This window comes from Podarcis liolepis, assembly GCF_965112155.1.
Source record: "Podarcis liolepis genome assembly, chromosome: 3".
In the NCBI taxonomy this organism is placed as follows: domain Eukaryota; kingdom Metazoa; phylum Chordata; class Lepidosauria; order Squamata; family Lacertidae; genus Podarcis; species Podarcis liolepis.
In genome coordinates this window covers 21,724,380-21,742,095 of record NC_139557.1, presented here as the reverse complement: position 1 = coordinate 21,742,095, position 17,716 = coordinate 21,724,380, and the positions used below count along the sequence as shown (strand labels likewise).

The following is a 17,716-nucleotide window of genomic DNA, read 5'->3' as shown; positions in this document are numbered from 1 at the left end:
CCGGAATGTGGTGGGCTGCCGTAGGCTATCTGTGTGAAGGATGGGAGACGCTCTTCTGCCATATGCTATTTCAGACATCAGAGACCCAGCAGAATGTATGAACTAGAGTATACTTTATGGGGATATAGAAGGAAATTTTGCAAAACACACTTCAAAGAGAGGGGCTTATTTTCCTTCTATTCCCTCAGTATTTCCATTAACTCTAAAGCAATGACATCACAACAAAGCCAAGTTGCCAAGACTATATATATATATATATATATATATATATATATATATATTCTCGCATGGTTACATTCTCTACAAATTATAGCTCTCGGAATATAAATCAGAATAATTGTTTAAATCAGAGTGACTGTTGAAACTGATTTACAGAGATCAAATCAAAAATGTAATAATTCTTGTGGTCTCACTAATGCCCAGAGCACCAAATATTTCTAAAAATTTGGGTTGTCAGTTATATATAGTGTTTACATTAGCATGCTGCTCGAACAGAGAAAATATATATTTTAAGATGAAAATGTGAATCCGGGGTTACAAGTATGTTTCTGAAACAGCTAAGTCATCTTGTTTCAAGTAAAACCAGATGTTTGCTTAAAGTGAAAGCCCATCATTTCTTTTAATTACATTCATTGGTTAGGCCACCAGGAATATCCATATGTGCACACAATGATCCGATTAAAATCAAAGACTTCACAATGGAGAACGCAATCAACCACCGAATGACCACCGTTATACAGTGCACTGATTCTGGGTTCTACCATGCAGCACTGCTAATTTCCCCCACAGCAAACCATTCAGAAATGATAACACTGACCTAGGCAACTGGTTTGTGACCTTCTTTGGATATGTCTTCTCCACTTTCTGCCTAATAATCATTCTCCTGGGCATGGTTGGCCAATTGGTGTTAAAGAAGGATAGAACTTTCTTTATGTATGCTACAACAGCAGCAAGAATACTTATTGCAAAGTACTGGAAGACACAAGATTTACCCACTCTGGAAGAATGGCAGATGAAGGTGATGGACTATATGGAATTGGCGGAAATGACTGGCAGAATCCGAGACCAGGGAGAAGAGTTGGTGGAAGAAGACTGGAAGAAATTTAAAGACTATCTACAGAAATACTGTAAAATTAATGAATGTTAGAATGATGTTGGATTGAAGTTAAGTGGTTTTTAGCAGCAATGTTATAAAGGGATATGTAAAAATGGATTGTTAACAAGTGATAATCTAAAGTTATAATATATTAAGATAAAAGATTAAGATAAAATCAAAGAGGGAAAGGATTTGCTGAATTAACTAATTGAACTGGAATACAAAAAAGGGAGGTGTGAGGAGGTCAGGGAAATAAGCAAATGAAGGATAAGATATGGAAAGACTGATCTGTTTTTAACTGTTTTTACCATGTATTTTTATTTTCTAGTTTTTAAAATTTTTCTTTCTTTTTTCTCTTATCTTTGTAATATGTTGAAACTTTAATAAATATCTTTTTTTAAAAAAGATAATCATTCAAATATAGCCATCTTCGGATGTTCTCCTCTTGGACACAGGGTCACCATTACTTTCCACGTGTTGGGAAGGGAACTGCTTCCACGGGGGACCCTAATGTACTCTTCTAGGCTCCCTGTGAGATTTAGATTCATGATCTTCCTGGGTTCTAGACTGAATGGGAAGCCTACAGAAGTTCAAAAGAATCTCTGTTGCAGAAGTTCTATTCCCAACATGTGGAAAGCAATGAAGCTGGCAACAGGAACTTGGCAGGAGAGAGAGGAGTCTCATCCCTGCTCTCCCCCTCATTGTATGGGGCTTGAATGGCTGGAGGGGGTTTATATCCTCTGGAAAAACAATCTCTCAAAGGACCTGTTGATGGCATTTTACCATTGCACTGTGGAGAGCGTACTAACTTATGGTCTGTGTGTGTGGTTTGGGAGCTGCACAGCCAGGGAAAAAAAAAATGCTATCCAGGGTTGTAAAGACTGCAGAGAGAATAACTGGGTGCACTCTTCCCACCTTGGATCAAATCTATGCTGCCAGGTGCCATAAGAAAGCAGCAGAGATAGCACAGGATAGTACGCAATGATCTCTTTCAGCTTCTGCCTTCTGGAAGAAGGTATAGGGTTATAAAGGCCAGGACTAGCCGCCTGAGAAACAGTTTCTATGCAAATGCATTTCTGTTTCTAAATGCAGCATAAGGGGTTTCTACAGTATAGTGTATTTTAAAATAGGGTTTTAAAGTTTTTAGGGGTTTTTGAATGTTTTATGTAGTTTTGTAGTAGTTTTATGTAGTTTTTATGTAGTTTTGTGGTAGTTTTATGTAGTTTTTATGTAGTTTTATGTAGTTTTTCAATTTCATTGTCCTGCATGGGACAATGACAATAAAGATATATCGTATCATATTGTATATCGTATCGTATGAATATTCAGCATACTGCTTGACACTTTGCAGCTGTGACCCAACCCTTATTGACCAGAGGGCTTATGCTGGTAAATAATATTACTCAGTATATTTGAGGTACAGGTTTTGAAGCTCAGCCTTTTGGGAAATGTACAATTCTGTTTATCTTTGCCTTGTCAAAACGTGTTAGGATTTCATACTCCAGACTGTGTGGAAGCAAGTTCCATCTTGCTTGTACAAGCCCAGTACGCTTCTGAACACAATTCAAAGTGTTGGTGCTGACCTTTAAAGCCTTAAATGGCCTCGGCCCAGTATACCTGAAGGAGCATCTCCACCCCCATCGTTCAGCCCGGACACTGAGGTCCAGCTCTGAGAGCCTTCTGGCGGTTCCCTCACTGTGAGAAGCAAGGTTACAGGGAACCAGGCAGAGGGCCTTCTCGGTAGTGGCACCCACCCTGTGGAATGCCCTCCCATCAGATGTCCAGAAAATAAACAACTATCTGACTTTTAGAAGACATCTGAAGGCAGCCCTGTTTATGGAAGTTTTTAAGGTTTGCTGTTTTGTTGTGGTGTTGTTGTTGTTGTTGTCGTCGTCGTCATCATTGTCATCATCATCACCACAAGTCTAGAAAGTGTACTTTCAGAAATGAAGCACCACTCTAACTCCAACTTAACTATCTGCCTTACTCAATGACTCACATGGAAAAGTGTGAGATGGGGAGAGATTTTTAGATGATGCCTTAGTTTTAGAGTAAGTATACCTGGCAATTCCCTGTCAGATTTAGCAGAGAACAAAATATCTTCCCACCTAGGATGACTTCATAAATATGTGAGCAGTGGGAGACATGATCATGTCAGATATTAGAAACCTCCCTCCAATTGATTAGTCTAGAGGTCGTAGGATGAATCATGTCTGACTACACCAGGTTTATGCCCACATATGACCTGTTGGCAACATTACTAATGAAAACGTGATATAAACCCAGTCAACTTTTTTATTATTAATGGCATTATTATTATTATTATTATTACTATTATTAACACCATCTCTAAGCCACTCTTTATCAGTTAAGACCCGTGGGTGGTTTACAACATATAGAATAAAGCAATACAATTCAATATATCATTAAAATTATAATTAAAAATCACACCATACCAGTAAAACAGATGGACCTAATCGATTACAGATGGTCTTACCAAGCCCATTTCTCCCAAAATCCTGGGAAAGGAGGTGTATTCTTAGGCAGTGCTAAAAGGATACCAGTTCTTCACTATAGTTCTAAACAGAATTTGGAAGCAAAATCCAGTTGATATTATCCCAATCATAAAATGGCTGTGCCCCCCCCCATTTACGTGATTTTTCACCTGTGCCACCCTTGGAATATCCCAGGGCCCCCGGATTGGGAAACACTGATCTAAAAATAAAGAAGCATTTTGATTATGACACTACACCAATCTTCTCCTCTCCCTACCACCCCAGTATATCAGGAACTCCAGATGGACAGGAAAGCACAAGCAACGTCAAGGTTGACGTGTCATCGCACCATAACTTCACAAGAAGGAGCCATTAGCTACCCATCCACTGTTTTGCAGGGTTGTACATTTTGCAGCTGTTTGCCTTCGCCATCAGATGGGGCCCGGCTGGTCCATTCATCCCACCACCAACTGTGATGTTCACCTGAGAGGGAGCCTGATGAGTTAACCATTTCTCTTCTCCTACACCCCCCCAACCCCACCCCACCCCTTCCAGGTCTAAAACAAAGCACACTAAAAACCAAACACGGGCAACAGAGAAAGTGTCCCAAAGAACCATTTTGTTTTTCTTCAGACACTGTCAAAAGTAGGGGCAAGAGGAACGCAAGCTCTCTTTATTTATTACTGAACAATTAACTTCCACAGCGCTGTGGCCTCCTGGTAATGGACTTGTAATTAAACTAGAGTATGATTTATTGAAGTCAGGAGGGATCTCTCTCTAAAAATAGGCCTGCTTTAGTGTTCATAACCCCCACCTCTTTCCCTCCCAAAGGGCAGTAAGTTAATAACTTTGCTGAATGAGATGACAAGATCTTCGACTTCCTTACAACAACTGCTTGAACTCCTCAGCTACTCCAGGTTATACTGAAAAGTGAGTATGGCAGCTAGTGTGAAATCAACACATCCAATTTTACACAATATACAGAACCAATTCCAAAGCGGCTCTCTCCCCTCCCTCCCACAAATGACTGAGTATAATATTCAAGGATTCACCCATACCCATAGGCAGATCCATGTGTGACAGCTCTTGGAGAGAGCCAGTGTGGTGTAGTGGTTAAGAGCGGTAGACTCATAATCTGGTGAACCAGGTTCGCGTCTCGCCGGAAGCCATCGCCACTTTTCCTTGCTTCTCTGGCAGAGCCAGGGGTGGGCAAGTGGGATTCTACAGTCCAAGGCAGCTGCCTTAGTCCACCTAATGAGTGGTCAGATGTTTTAGCCACTAGGAGACCCTGCTTCAATGGACCAGTGAAATATCTCACACAGAGACGCACACACACAGTTCATGCAATGTTGGAATATTCTTTTGATCATAGAATCCAAATTGTAGAGCTGGAAGGGACCACGGGAGCCAGTGTGGTGTAGTGGTTAAGAGCAGTGGACTCGTGATCTGGTGAACCAGGTTCTCATCCCCGCTCCTCCACATCCAGCTGCTGGGTGACCTTGGGCTAGTCACACTTCTTTGAAGTCTCTCAGGCCCACTCACCTCACAGAGTGTTTGTTGTGGGGGAGGAAGAGAAAGGAGAATGTTAGCCGCTTTGAGACTCCTTCGGGTAGTGATAAAGCAGGATATCAAATCCAAGCTCCTCCTCCTCTTCTTCTTCTTCTTCTGGGTCCCACATCCACATCCACTCCCATCCCCCACCCCATTCACACAGTAAGTTCACCCTTGCCTGTATTCAGGGTATAATAGGATTTAATAACTATTAGGCATGAGTTACCTGTTTGCCAACTTCCAATTTGATAGCGGAAAAAACATGTCTAGATATCCATAAACTTTCTATAGTTGCATGAAACCCCTTGTCACCACCACATCTCGTCCTACTCGTGGGTGGCACTGTGGTCTAAACCACTGAGCCTCTTCGGCTTGCCAATCACAAGGTCAGCAGTTCGAATCCCTGTGACAGGGTGAGCTCCCATTGCTCTGTCCCAGCTCCTGCCAACCTAGCAGTTCGAAAGCACACCTGTGCAAGTAGATAAATAGGTACCGCTGCAGTGGGAAGGTAAACAGCGTTTCCCTGTGCTGTGGTTTCCGTCACGGTGTCCCGTTGCACCAGAAGCGGTTTAGTCATGCTGGCCACATGACCTGGAAAGCTGTCTGTGGACAAACGCCCGCTCCCTTGGCCTGAAAGCAAGATGAATGCTGCACCCCATAGTCATCTTTGACTTAACCATCCAGGGGTCCTTTACCTTTTTGTCATACTGAATGAGGTTGGTGCCAAAACTGCAAAAAATTGACAGCTTTAAGAGAAAAACTGGGGGAAATGGAAACTTCCCATTACCCCATTGCCCTTATTAATCCATAGCCAAAGGCTTTTTAATGAAACCTCAAAATTTGAAAAGGAGATGTTAGGAAAAAAGACTAAATTGCTTTCTAAAATGCATCAACTAATATTAGAATGGCATACGAAAGACGAAGAGTTCAAATCAGTTATGATACACTGGGCGAGGGACTTTGCACATTATATACAACTTGCAGCATGGGAGAGGTTTCGGAACTGGGATTTAAAGTTTGCAGCATGTTATACTCTGAAAGAAAATTATTTGAAAATGATGTATCGCTGGTACTTAACCCCTAGCAAATTAGCTAAAATGTATAAAGCAAGGTGAAATGCATGCTGGAAACATAAGGAAAAAGAAGGCACCTTTTATCACATGTGGTGGACCTGTAAAGTAGTAAAAGAATTTTGGGAAATGATATATAATAAACTGAAAAAAATGTTTAAAATGACATTTTCTTTTAAAAAAAAAACACAAAAAACCCTGAAGCTTTTGTCATAGGACTTCTAAGTGCTAAAATACCAATGGACCAGTAGAGACTATTTATGTATGTGACCACTGTTGCCCGGATGCTACTAGCCCAGAGATGGAAAGAAGATGCAGAGAAGAATGACAGATTCAATTGATAGACTATGCTGAAATGGCAAAAATGACTGGAAGAATTAGGAAACAGGAAGACCAAAATTTTAATAAGGAATGGGGGAAATATATAGTTTATCTTAGAAATCATGGAATGATACTTGTAGTTGAATGTTGGACGACGGTTGTAATGGGGATCTAATAGAAGTAGATTAATAGAGAAGATGCAGGAGGAAAAAAGTTAACATAAGGACCCACAAAGAGGATGAGGGAAGTCCATGGCAATTTATGGAATTCTCTTTTTGTTTTGGTAGTTTGAAGACTGTTTGTAGATTTCAAAAACTGAAAATTAAATAAATTTATTTATTTATTAAATCTATAGCCAATCTGGCCAGCTAGATATTTATTTTTTAAGTCATTGTATTGTAGTGGCTAGAGCATCAGACCTGGACTTGTGAGAGACCAGGGTTCAAGTGCCTACTTAGACATGAAGATCAACTTGACCCAGTTTATGGTACAATCCTGAATACTCTTTCCCATTCAACCATAATATTTTCAGTGAGACTCGAAAAGAAGCTGTGTACTTTCTTAAATATTCCTCACTAACTCTCCATTCTGAATACAGATAGGTAGCCGTGTTGGTCTGCCATAGTCAAAATAAAAAAATTCCTTCCAGTAGCACCTTAAAGACCAACTAAGTTAGTTCTTGGTATGAGCTTTCGTGTGCATGCACACTTCTTCAGATACTTCTTCAGATACTTCAGAACTTCAGAACTTCAGAACTTCTTCAGATACTTCAGATACAGATATCTGAAGAAGTGTGCATGCACACGAAAGCTCATACCAAGAACTAACTTAGTTGGTCTTTAAGGTGCTACTGGAAGGAATTTTTTTATTTTTTCCTCCATTCTGAAGTGTACAGTATTTCCAAACAGCTAACCCAGAGAGAGAGAGAGAGAGAGAGAGAGAGAGAGAGAGAGAGAGAGAGAGAAGGAAATACTTATCTTCCAAGGGATATTACCCCAGTCTGAAACTGTGGTGAAACATACAGAAAGGTCAGAGGGAAAATTGCTGTAAAGTTGTTTATCTGCAACACAGGACTCTCCCGGTGGGGTTTTGTACTAGGCTTAGCTGGTTCCAATCAAGGAGTTACTAGTGGATGGAAGGCTGAGAAGCAAGCTGCTGATTTGCTAACACTGAAAGAACTAGAAATAATTTAATTCCTAAGTGAGTGTAAACCACAGTGATTCATACATACTCGCTTCTGGTTTGCGGTCTCCGTTCTGGAGAAAATCCATCTTTTCCCCCTTCAATGACAATAGAGACAGAAGGTCCACTGATTCATAATACTAACAACATGAGACCTAGCAACTTTTCAGCTGGAATTGATTTTGATAGCTTGGAAAACATTGATCTTTGGGATGGAATGGGGGGGGATGGGAGAAATAAGATCCCAAGAAATATGTTGGATGGAAGTCAAATGTAAAGCAGCTTTTCTAACTGTTACACAAATAGCCATTATTCAGAATTGCTGTTCGTTCTTTCCTTGGAGAAACTAACTGGGAGAAGCTAACGCAGCAAGAATTAATCATCATAATAATATAAATCAAGCTGCTAGATCTTGCAGGGAGAAGTACTGGAATCTTAGCAACATTCCCCCCACCCCCGGGATCTCATATACAGTGGTACCCCGCAAGACGAACGCCTCGCAAGACGGAAAACCCGCTAGACGAAAGGGTTTTCCGTTTTGGAGGCGCTTCGCAAAACGAATTTCCCTATGGGCTTGCTTCGCAAGACGACAGCCCATAGGGAAATCTCAGGGACAGCGGGGAAGCGCAGCGCGTCTTCCCCACTGTCCTCGGACCTCCTCCCGCCGCCGGCTTCGGAACGAAGCCCCGATGCCGGGCGGCGGAGGGGGAACGTCTCCCGCCGCCGCGCGGCATCGGGACGAAGCCCCGATGCCGGGCGGCGGAGGGGGAAAGCCTCCCGCCGCCGCGCGGCATCGGGACGAAGCCCCGATGCCGGGCGGCGGAGGGGGAAAGCCTCCCGCCGCCGCGCGGCACCGGGACGAAGCCCCGATGCCGGGCGGCGGAGGGGGAACGTCTCCCGATGCCGGGCGGCGGAGGGGGAACGTCTCCCCCCGCCGCGCGGCATCGGGACGAAGCTCCGATGCCGGGCGGCGGAGGGGGAAAGCCTTCTCCCGCCGCCCGGCATCGGATGGCTTTCCTGAAGACTTGGGGTGGGAGGAGGGTTTTCCTTCCCACCGCCAACATTCAGAATGCTGTTCTGAATGTTGGCGGTGGGGAGGAAAAACCCTCCTCCCACGCAAGCCCCGGGAACAGAGGGAAAGCGCTGCGCCCCTTCCCCTCTGTTCCCGTACCTGTCCTGAAGGCTTGCGGTGCGGAGAAAAGCCCTTCTCCGCACCGCCAGCCTGGCAAGCGGTTTCCCTAGGAACGCATTAATTGATTTTCAATGCATTCCTATGGGAAACCGTGCTTCGCAAGAAGAAAAACCCGCAAGAAGAAAAAACTTGCGGAACGAATTAATTTCGTCTTGCGAGGCACCACTGTATAATTAGTTGGACGGAGGCAAGCAATCTCATAATACATTTTTGCCGCAATACAATAATAAGTGATTTACAACAAGGCAATCCACAGGTGCCCTAAGCCACTTAAGATATCTTAGAGCCCCTGATAGCCACAGCCCTAAGTTGTTTAAAGCACAAGAACTTCCCATTAAGTAGCTGGTGGGATGCAGCCAACACTTAAAGGCTGCTCAACAATCCCTTTAAACTTTTGATCTATCGTAGGATACCGTTTTAGTCGTAGCATTTTGTAACCTGCACTTCAGCCAAAAGGCTCCTAGAGCAGCTTACATATACCAAGACTGTCACTGGCCACAGATTTACACACGACACAAAAATGGGGAAAGGGACAGAGAGGCTTATTGAACAGCTGGGTTCAACTGCAGCACAAACTGGTTTTGCAGAGGAAGCCAAACAGTCCCAAGTCACTGAGAGAGCAGCCTCGGATCAGAATGAGAGGGATCCAAATGGATTCACTGAAAAGCTTCAAGAGATCAGAGGGTGTGGGGTCATGAAAGGACCATTTGTGGGTTGCTGTGATAATAGTTACACTCAGTTCAGATAGGATAGACGTGTTGGCAGCTGGGAGTATTGAGTGATTTTGAGACAGTGGCATTCATTGCCAATGGCGGAAACCCAGTACAGTGATACCTTGGGTTACATACACTTCAGGTTACATACGCTTCAGGTTACACACTCCGCTAACCCAGAAATATTACCTTGAGTTAAGAACTTTGCTTCAGGATGAGAACAGAAATCGTGCAGCAGCAGTGCAGCGGCAGCAGGAGGCCCCATTAGATAAAGTGGTGCTTCAGGTTAAGAACAGTTTCAGGTTAAGAACGGACCTCCAGAACGAATTAAGTTCTTAACCCGAGGTACCACTGTATAGGTTCCAACGAGTAAAAGGTAAAAGGTAAAGGACCCCTGAATGGTTTAGTCCAGTCAAAGGCAACTATGGGGTTGCGGCGCTCATCTTGCTTTCAGGCCGAGGGAGCCGGCGTTTGTCCACAGACAGCTTTCCGGGTCATGTGGCCAGCATGACTAAACCGCTTCTGGCACAATGGAACACCGTGACGGAAACCAGAGCACACAGAAATGCCGTTTACTTTCTCATTGCATAGGTACCTATTTATCTACTTGCACTGGCATGCTTTCAAACTGCTAGGTTGGCAGCTAGGACAGCAATGGGAGCTCACCCTGTCCCGGGGATTCGAACTGCTGACCTTCTGATTGGCATGCCCAAGAGGCTCAGGGGTTTAGACCACAGTGCCACCTGCATCCCTGTGGAGGCTGGTGACTACTGGTACTGATGGCGCAGAAGGTTAGGAGGCCAACAGTAGATGAAGCCAGAGCCAATGACAGGGGGGATCAAACTAATTCTAATTTTGTAACAGAAAAGTGGGTAATTAACGGTGCAATTCTGTCTGAAACATGGCTACTCAAAAGCAAATTCCATTGTGCTCAATGGGCTCCCTCCATCATAAATATGTGTAGGACTGAGTTCAATAGGACTTACTCCCTGCTGAGTATGCACAGGATTGCAGACAGAGTTCTATTTTTATTTTTAAGGCAAGCAAGTCCCAGATCGTATATTTTTAGAGATAATGCTTATACAGGGGATGACCAGGCCGCTGTCACCACACCATTCCACCATGTTCTTCAAAGAACATATAAGTCAGGGTCTTCACACAAATGCCCTGTTGATCAGAAAACCTTCTCATGCTCTTTCTTTCACTCAAAATGTATCGGATGACTCAAGAAGGCGCACTTTTTCACAAGCATTTCCAGGATTGCGAAAATGGGAATTAGCAAAACGTTTGCTCGTGAATACAGTGGTACCTCGGATTAAGTACTTAATTTGTTCCAGAGGTCCATACTTAACCTGAAACTGTTCTTAACCTGAAGCACCACTTTAGCTAATGGGGCCTCCTGCTGCTGCCATGCTGCCGGAGCACGATTTCTGTTCTTATCCTGAAGCAAAGTTCTTAACCTGAAGCACTATTTCTAGGTTAGTGGAGCCTGTAACCTGAAGCGTATGTAACCTGAAGCGTATGTAACCTGAGGTACCACTGTAACACTGAACACAGGCACAAGCTGCTTCCACAAGTGGTTGCGTAACAGAGCACGCACTTGCCAATTTGTACAGCTCAACTTTTGTGTACACAAGCACATGGTTCGTACACTCATTGGACATTACACAAACATACAGTTCAACTATCTGTGTACATAGTATACAGATTGTACACTCATTGAACATTACATAGTCGAATAACTGTACAAGCATACAGCTCAACTGATCGTAATGTGTGAATGCTTCTAAGAAAAATATGAATAATCCTAGAATTTGCAGCACAGAGGGGTTGCTTCTGTGGAGTCTTTCTAGTTCTTCTTCTTCTTCTTCTTCTTCTTCTTCTTCTTCTTCTTCTTCTTCTTCTTCTTCTTCCGCGACACTGCCATTGAACTCTTACAGTAAACGAAAGCCTTGAAGAAACTCTTGTTACAAGCCTGTAACATTCATGTTTATTTCTGTTCCGAGTACCTAAATCTATATAACCTAAAAGTTTACTGTCAGGACTGTAACCCTTAATGGCCCAATAAATGCACAAGAGCATCTTGCTTTGGATTTGGCACATTGCAGATACCCATTATCACCTTGTGCCTCCTCAGAATATATTCTTGTGCCTTCCCTGTTTCACTCCAGGGGCTGAGAAAATGGATTTTAAAAGGATCTACATCATTTCTATTGAAATCTATGGGAGTTGGAGGCAGGAGGCAGAATACAGGCCATAAACTTTTACCACAAGCATCTGGGCACAATTTTCTTTTAACAAACAGAATTCAGAGTTTGTATAACAGCTGCTGTGGTAACTAGGAGGACTTTATAGCAGCCTTTTTTATGCTGTGCTAGCAATAACCACCTACTTTTATAGGGAAAGTGTAGTCTTTTCCAGCTGGTGACCTTCGTCTGCTGGACACCTGTCCAATAGGAATTGGACTGAAACCCTCAGCACATTTGAAGCAAGGGAGGGAAGTCTGTCATCAAGGTAACAGCTTTTATTTTGGGACTCGGAAGTGACCTCTAAATCTATTTGTTCCAGGATAACATCATTTTCCGATAAACCTTGGCTTCTCTACTGGGATTCACTACTAAGCTCTACAGCTTCAAATCTAGGGGAAATGGTTTGGGTTTACGATAGCAACTTGTATAACACTGCAAGATGGGTGGGGTGGGACCCCACAGGAATCTCCTCTTTAATGAGGAGACGTTGAGCTTACAGATGACATAAGTTTGCTGTCCCATTTCCGCAGAGATGCGCAAGCCAAAACAAATTATCTTGGAGGTGCACAGTTAATAAAGTTGAGAATCAACACTGGGAGGAAGAAAAAAAATAAACTCTGCAGGCATAAGAAAGATCAAATCTCAAGAAGCGCCAACAACTGCTCTTTCTTTCTTTTCTTTTCTTTCTTGTAATTGAAGACGGAAAGGTCCAACATTTTGTGTATCTTGGTGGCAATGCAAACAAAACAGGTGGAACGGATGAAGAGATTAAAACCAGGAGACCAAAAGCCAGCCACACCTTTGCGAGTGAAAAGTCAGCCTGGAGGAACAGACTTTCCCCCTCCAAACTAAACTGTGACTGTTTAATAGAGATGTAAAACCTTTCCTTTTATATAGTGCTAAAACTTGAAGACTTATTAAGCCTTTGCTTTTTAAACCCCGAGGTTTCCTTTAAAAATAGCCAAAAAAACAAAACGACCATATTCCATTGCCAGAAATATTTTTTTAGGGGTGAAGAAGCAGTGACGGCTGCACCATCACACATCCTGGTTCACAATTCAGCCTACATTTACATACTCTACACGGGTTGCCTCAATCGTAAATTCTTTAGAGGAATTGTTTATAATGTATAGGTAAAGGTAAAGGGACCCCTGACAGTTAAGTCCAGTCGTGAACAACTCCGGAGTTGCGGCACTCATCTCGCTTTACTGGCTGAGGGAGCCAACATTTGTCCGCAGACAGTTTTTCTGGGTCAGGTGGCCAGCATGACTAAGCCGCTTCTGGCACAACGGAACACTGAAACCAGAGAAGCGCATGGAAATGCCGTTTACCTTCCCACCGGAGCGGTACCTATTAATCTGCTTGCACTTTTTGGCGTGCTTTTGAACTGCTGGGTTGACAGGAGCTGGGACCGAGCAATGGCAGCTCACCCCATCACCGCCGAACCGCCAACCCCTTGATCAGCAAGCCCAAGAGGCTCAGTGGTTTAGACCACAGTGCCACCTGCATCCCCAATGTATATGTAGTAAAGAACATAATATTGCAGTATATTGTAAGAAATTCAGCTCAGTGCACATTTAAACATGAATCTACCTAATTCACACTTTCAAAATAAAAATAAAAATATATGAACTGAAACACAGGCATCCTTTGAAATTTTCAGTTCCCCGAATTTTGCAATGTCGTTCTCCAGCTGAGTAGTATGTACAGAAATGCACACACTAAGGTAAATTGTGTGTAAAAATACATAAGATCATAAAAACAACATACAAAATGTATCATTTATTTATTTGGGCAATTGAGATACTGCTTAATTAGAATTGTCTCTAAGCTGTGAATAAGGTATACAATACAATTAAAATTAAAGCTGGTTAAAGTGATAGAATTGGACTTTCACTAAATTGGGAATGGTGGCTTGCGAATGTGGGTATATTAGGCAAAATTGCACACAAACATGTGCATATTAGGAGTATGTCACGCTAAAGTGATGATGGATTTTAATGAGGATTTTTTTAAAAAAACTTAAAACTGATGTAGGAATGCAGGGAAATGGGTTTAAGATTGGGGAAATGAGGTATGTATATGTAGCTATTTTTCTGTAAGACATTTGGCCAAGGATAGATGGATCAACCTCTTTGTAGTCCAAGTAAGTTTTGCATGTGCTCATGAAGTTTTTTAAAAAACAAAAAAATATATACTGTCCAAAAATTGCATTTAAATTGTACACATTTCCAACAGAAGATATGAATTTTGCTATAAACTTTCCCCCAAAGCACACATTTTACACTTATTATCTCCCTAAAATATGCCATTTCGTATGCTTTTCTGTTCATTTCCCCCAAATAAACATTTTTTGTGAATGTTGTTCTTGCCAAATATGTGCATTTTTGTACATATTTTTTTTAATGGAGTTGCATCGCAAAATCCAGAGATGTGCATAGTGCCATTGAGAACAGTGTCCAATTCATGCATTAATCCAGGAATTGAAAAACAGCTTGGTTCACATGAACCAAAAGTAATTCTCCTTCATCCTCATGTGCTTGGTCCTCAGTGATTCACTCATTTACAAGTGCATCAGAATTGTTTAGGGATTTTTGACTGCCCTACAACATATTTTTTTTAAAAAAAACCTCTCCAAAGTCTGAAAATGGGATTTTTTTGTATCATAAGGTAAAGGTAAAGGGACCCCTGACCATTAGGTCCAGTTGTGGCCGACTCTGGGGTTGCAGCACTCATCTCGCTTTATTGGCCAAGGGAGCCAGCGTACAGCTTCCGGGTCATGTGGCCAGCATGACTAAGCCACTTCTGGTGAACCAGAGCAGTGCATGGAAACACCGTTTACCTTCCCACCTATTTATCTCAATGCACTTTGACGTGCTTTGGAACTGTTAGGTGGGCAGGAGCTGGGACCGAGCAACGGGAGCTCACCCCGTCGCAGGGATTCGAACCGCCAGCCTTCTGATCGGCAAGTCCTAGGCTCTGTGGTTTAACCCACAGTGCCAGGAACATAGAAATCTGCCTTGAGTCAGACCATTGGTCCATGTAGCCCCGTATTGTCAACACTGACTGGCAATAACTTTCCATGGTTTCAGCCAAGGCTCTCTGCTATCCTTTCCCGGAGATCCTGGCAATTGAACCTAGCACTTCCTGTATGTGGAGCAGATACCCTTTCACTCACCTCAGACACTCCAAGTGTCCCTATTTATGAGGGACAGTCCCATATTTACAGAAACTGCCCCAGTTTCTGATTTGATCACACAATGTCCTATTTTCCTTAGGATGTCCCTATTTTCATCAGAAAAATGTTGGAGGGTATGGAGTTATGCGACCCCTGAGTCAAGGAGATAAGTTACGACACAAATTTCCGAAGACATCTTAAAGCATAGGGAAGATTTTTTTTAATGTTTAATGTTTTGTTATGTTTTTATATATGTGACTATAGTGGCTGAGGCAATCCAGTCAGATGCCTTTGAAGGTGACTGGGAAACTACAACTAATCCAGAATGCGGCAGCTAGACTGGTGACTGGCAGTGGCCACCAAGACCATATAACACTGGTCCTGAAAGACCTACATTGCCTCCCAGTATGTTTCCAAGCACAATTCAAAGTGTTTAAAACGCTAAATGGCCTCAGGCCAGAATACAGGAAGGAGCGTTTCCACCCCCATCATTCAGCTCCGAGGGCCTTCTGGCAGTTCCCTCACTGCGAGGTTGCAGGGAACCAGGCAGAGGGTCTTCTCGGTAGTGGTGTCCACCCTGTGGAACGCCCTCCCATCAGATGTCAAGGAAATAAACAACTATCTGACTTTTAGAAGACATCCCTGTTTAGGGAAGATTTTAATGTTTGATGTTTTATCATGTTTTTAATATTCTGTTGGGAGCTGTCCAGAGTGGCTGGGGAAATTATTGTGTTGTTGTTGTTGTTATATCAATATTATGGTTATGATTATGATTGTGATTGAATAGGACGTCCCTATTTTCATCAGAGAAATGTTGGAGAGTATGCTTAGGTATTGTCCTTCCCATATATGTGGTGTAAATAAAGCTTAATGATAGAAAACATCACTCCAGCACAAAGCAAACTAGGGTATACATGCAATAGAATGCAGTAATTTTCTCCCTTGCCTCTTGCTTGAACAGGCATCTGGTTAGGAAGGAGGCCACCAGAAAGCAAATCTGAAAACAGGACAGGCCACACAGAAGGTGGAATGCACTCTCCTATGATGGAAAGGGGGATTAGCAGCGGAAAAGTTGACAAAGTTAAAGGCTGCTGCCGTAGAAAACAATTAACCTAAGAGGGGGGCATGGGACCCTCTACATTGCTGATGAGAGGAACATTTAGTTCTTGTCAAAACGAGAAATTGCATATAAAATGAGGAGGTATGATTTCCTACACCTGCAAAAAAATGTCATTAAAAATACTTTGCCTCTTTTCCTTGGTGTATACTGATGAATGCTTGTTTTTACTGGATGAGGTCTTTGATGAGACAGAGTGGGTGGGCAGGCAGTGTTTTCCAATAGTAGAACTTATTCTATGAGCAAAAATTAGTAATAATAATGCTGCAATCTTCAGTTTAAACTTACACCTTCACTACATTGGCTCGGAAATATTCCCCTCTATATCACTTTTAGACAACACGTCAACACAAGTAAAATTTCATAACTTGCTTCCCAGCTTGACAATGATGCATCGGTTATGTTGCCAATCAGCAACTCGAAACTTTCCCCCTTTGCGAAAAAGCAATTATTCTGAAACTACCAGCAAAGTGAGAACCTTCCACGTAGAAAAAGAAAGGAAGGAAAGAGGAGGGAAGCCATGCAGGGAAGGTGTGAATTCTTATTCTTCAGCATGTCAGGGGTCTATTTTTGCCAAAGCTAATATGCTGAGATCCATATGATTTAAGTGATTGGCAATTCTGGAATGTAACATTCAGGAAAGCAAGCAGGAGGAAATGTCCTGAAGATTTTGCCAAGTAGAGGAATGTCGATTTTGCTCAGGGCGAGTTTGACTGAGGTGGGGCAATAGGATGGGTATGGGGATATAGTTGCCCCACAAAAAAAGAAAAAGGGTTCAGAAGAGAATTCAGCCACACTCCCCAAAGGACTTATGCTGGAGTTTTCACAGGACAGATCCTGAAGCTGAGGCTCCAATATTTTGGCCACCTCATGAGAAGAGAAGACTCCCTAGAAAAGACCCTGATGGACAGTGTTCTCGAAGCTACCAACATGAGTCTGACCAAACTGCAGGAGGCAGTGAAAGACAGGAGTGCCTGGTGTGCTCTGGTCCATGGGGTCACGAAGAGTCAGACACGACTAAATGACTAAACAACAACAATGATCTCTGGCATGCAACCAGTCTGATAAGCAGCAATGAGTCTCCGTCAGCTTTATGTAAGTTTATTTACAAAGAAACAAATACATCCACAGCAGAGCTTCCTACCATCTCTCAGCAAAGGAGTTGCTCAGTCTGATTCAGAATCCTTCCCCCAACAGGAAGGGCGCCAAAACCGTGCCTTTCTCTTTCCCCTCTTCATCAACTCTCTGAGCCTCTCCAATCTCCTAGTACTGAAAGTCTGGCCTTCCCCCTCCCCATTCTCAGTGGACACTGTCTCTGTCTTTCACTCATCTGTTGGCCGGCCAGCTTTGCTCTGGCTGCCTTTCAACTCTCCTTCACCCCAAGAGCTAACAGTGTCTTGCCTGGGAAGAAGGGGCCCCGAGCTGTCTTCTCTAAGACAGACAGCTCTCGGCTAAAGAGTTGTCTCCTTGCTCAATTTCCGAGGCTGGCCCTTCTGCTGTGCCCTGGAGTGGCACGTTCCTGACATTACTCACCTCAAGCCAATGGGACAGG

The 17,716-nt window shown here is 43.0% G+C and overlaps 1 long non-coding RNA gene across 1 annotated transcript; it reads left to right on the top strand.

Moving 5' to 3' along the window:
- Positions 1-2,412: 2,412 nt before the first annotated feature.
- On the top strand, positions 2,413-16,164 carry LOC310703480. The gene is made up of 4 exons (XR_014524174.1): positions 2,413-2,485; positions 4,423-4,521; positions 12,569-12,724; positions 16,009-16,164. It is a non-coding gene; the product is annotated as an uncharacterized lncRNA (long non-coding RNA).
- The last annotated feature ends 1,552 nt before the right edge of the window (positions 16,165-17,716 follow it).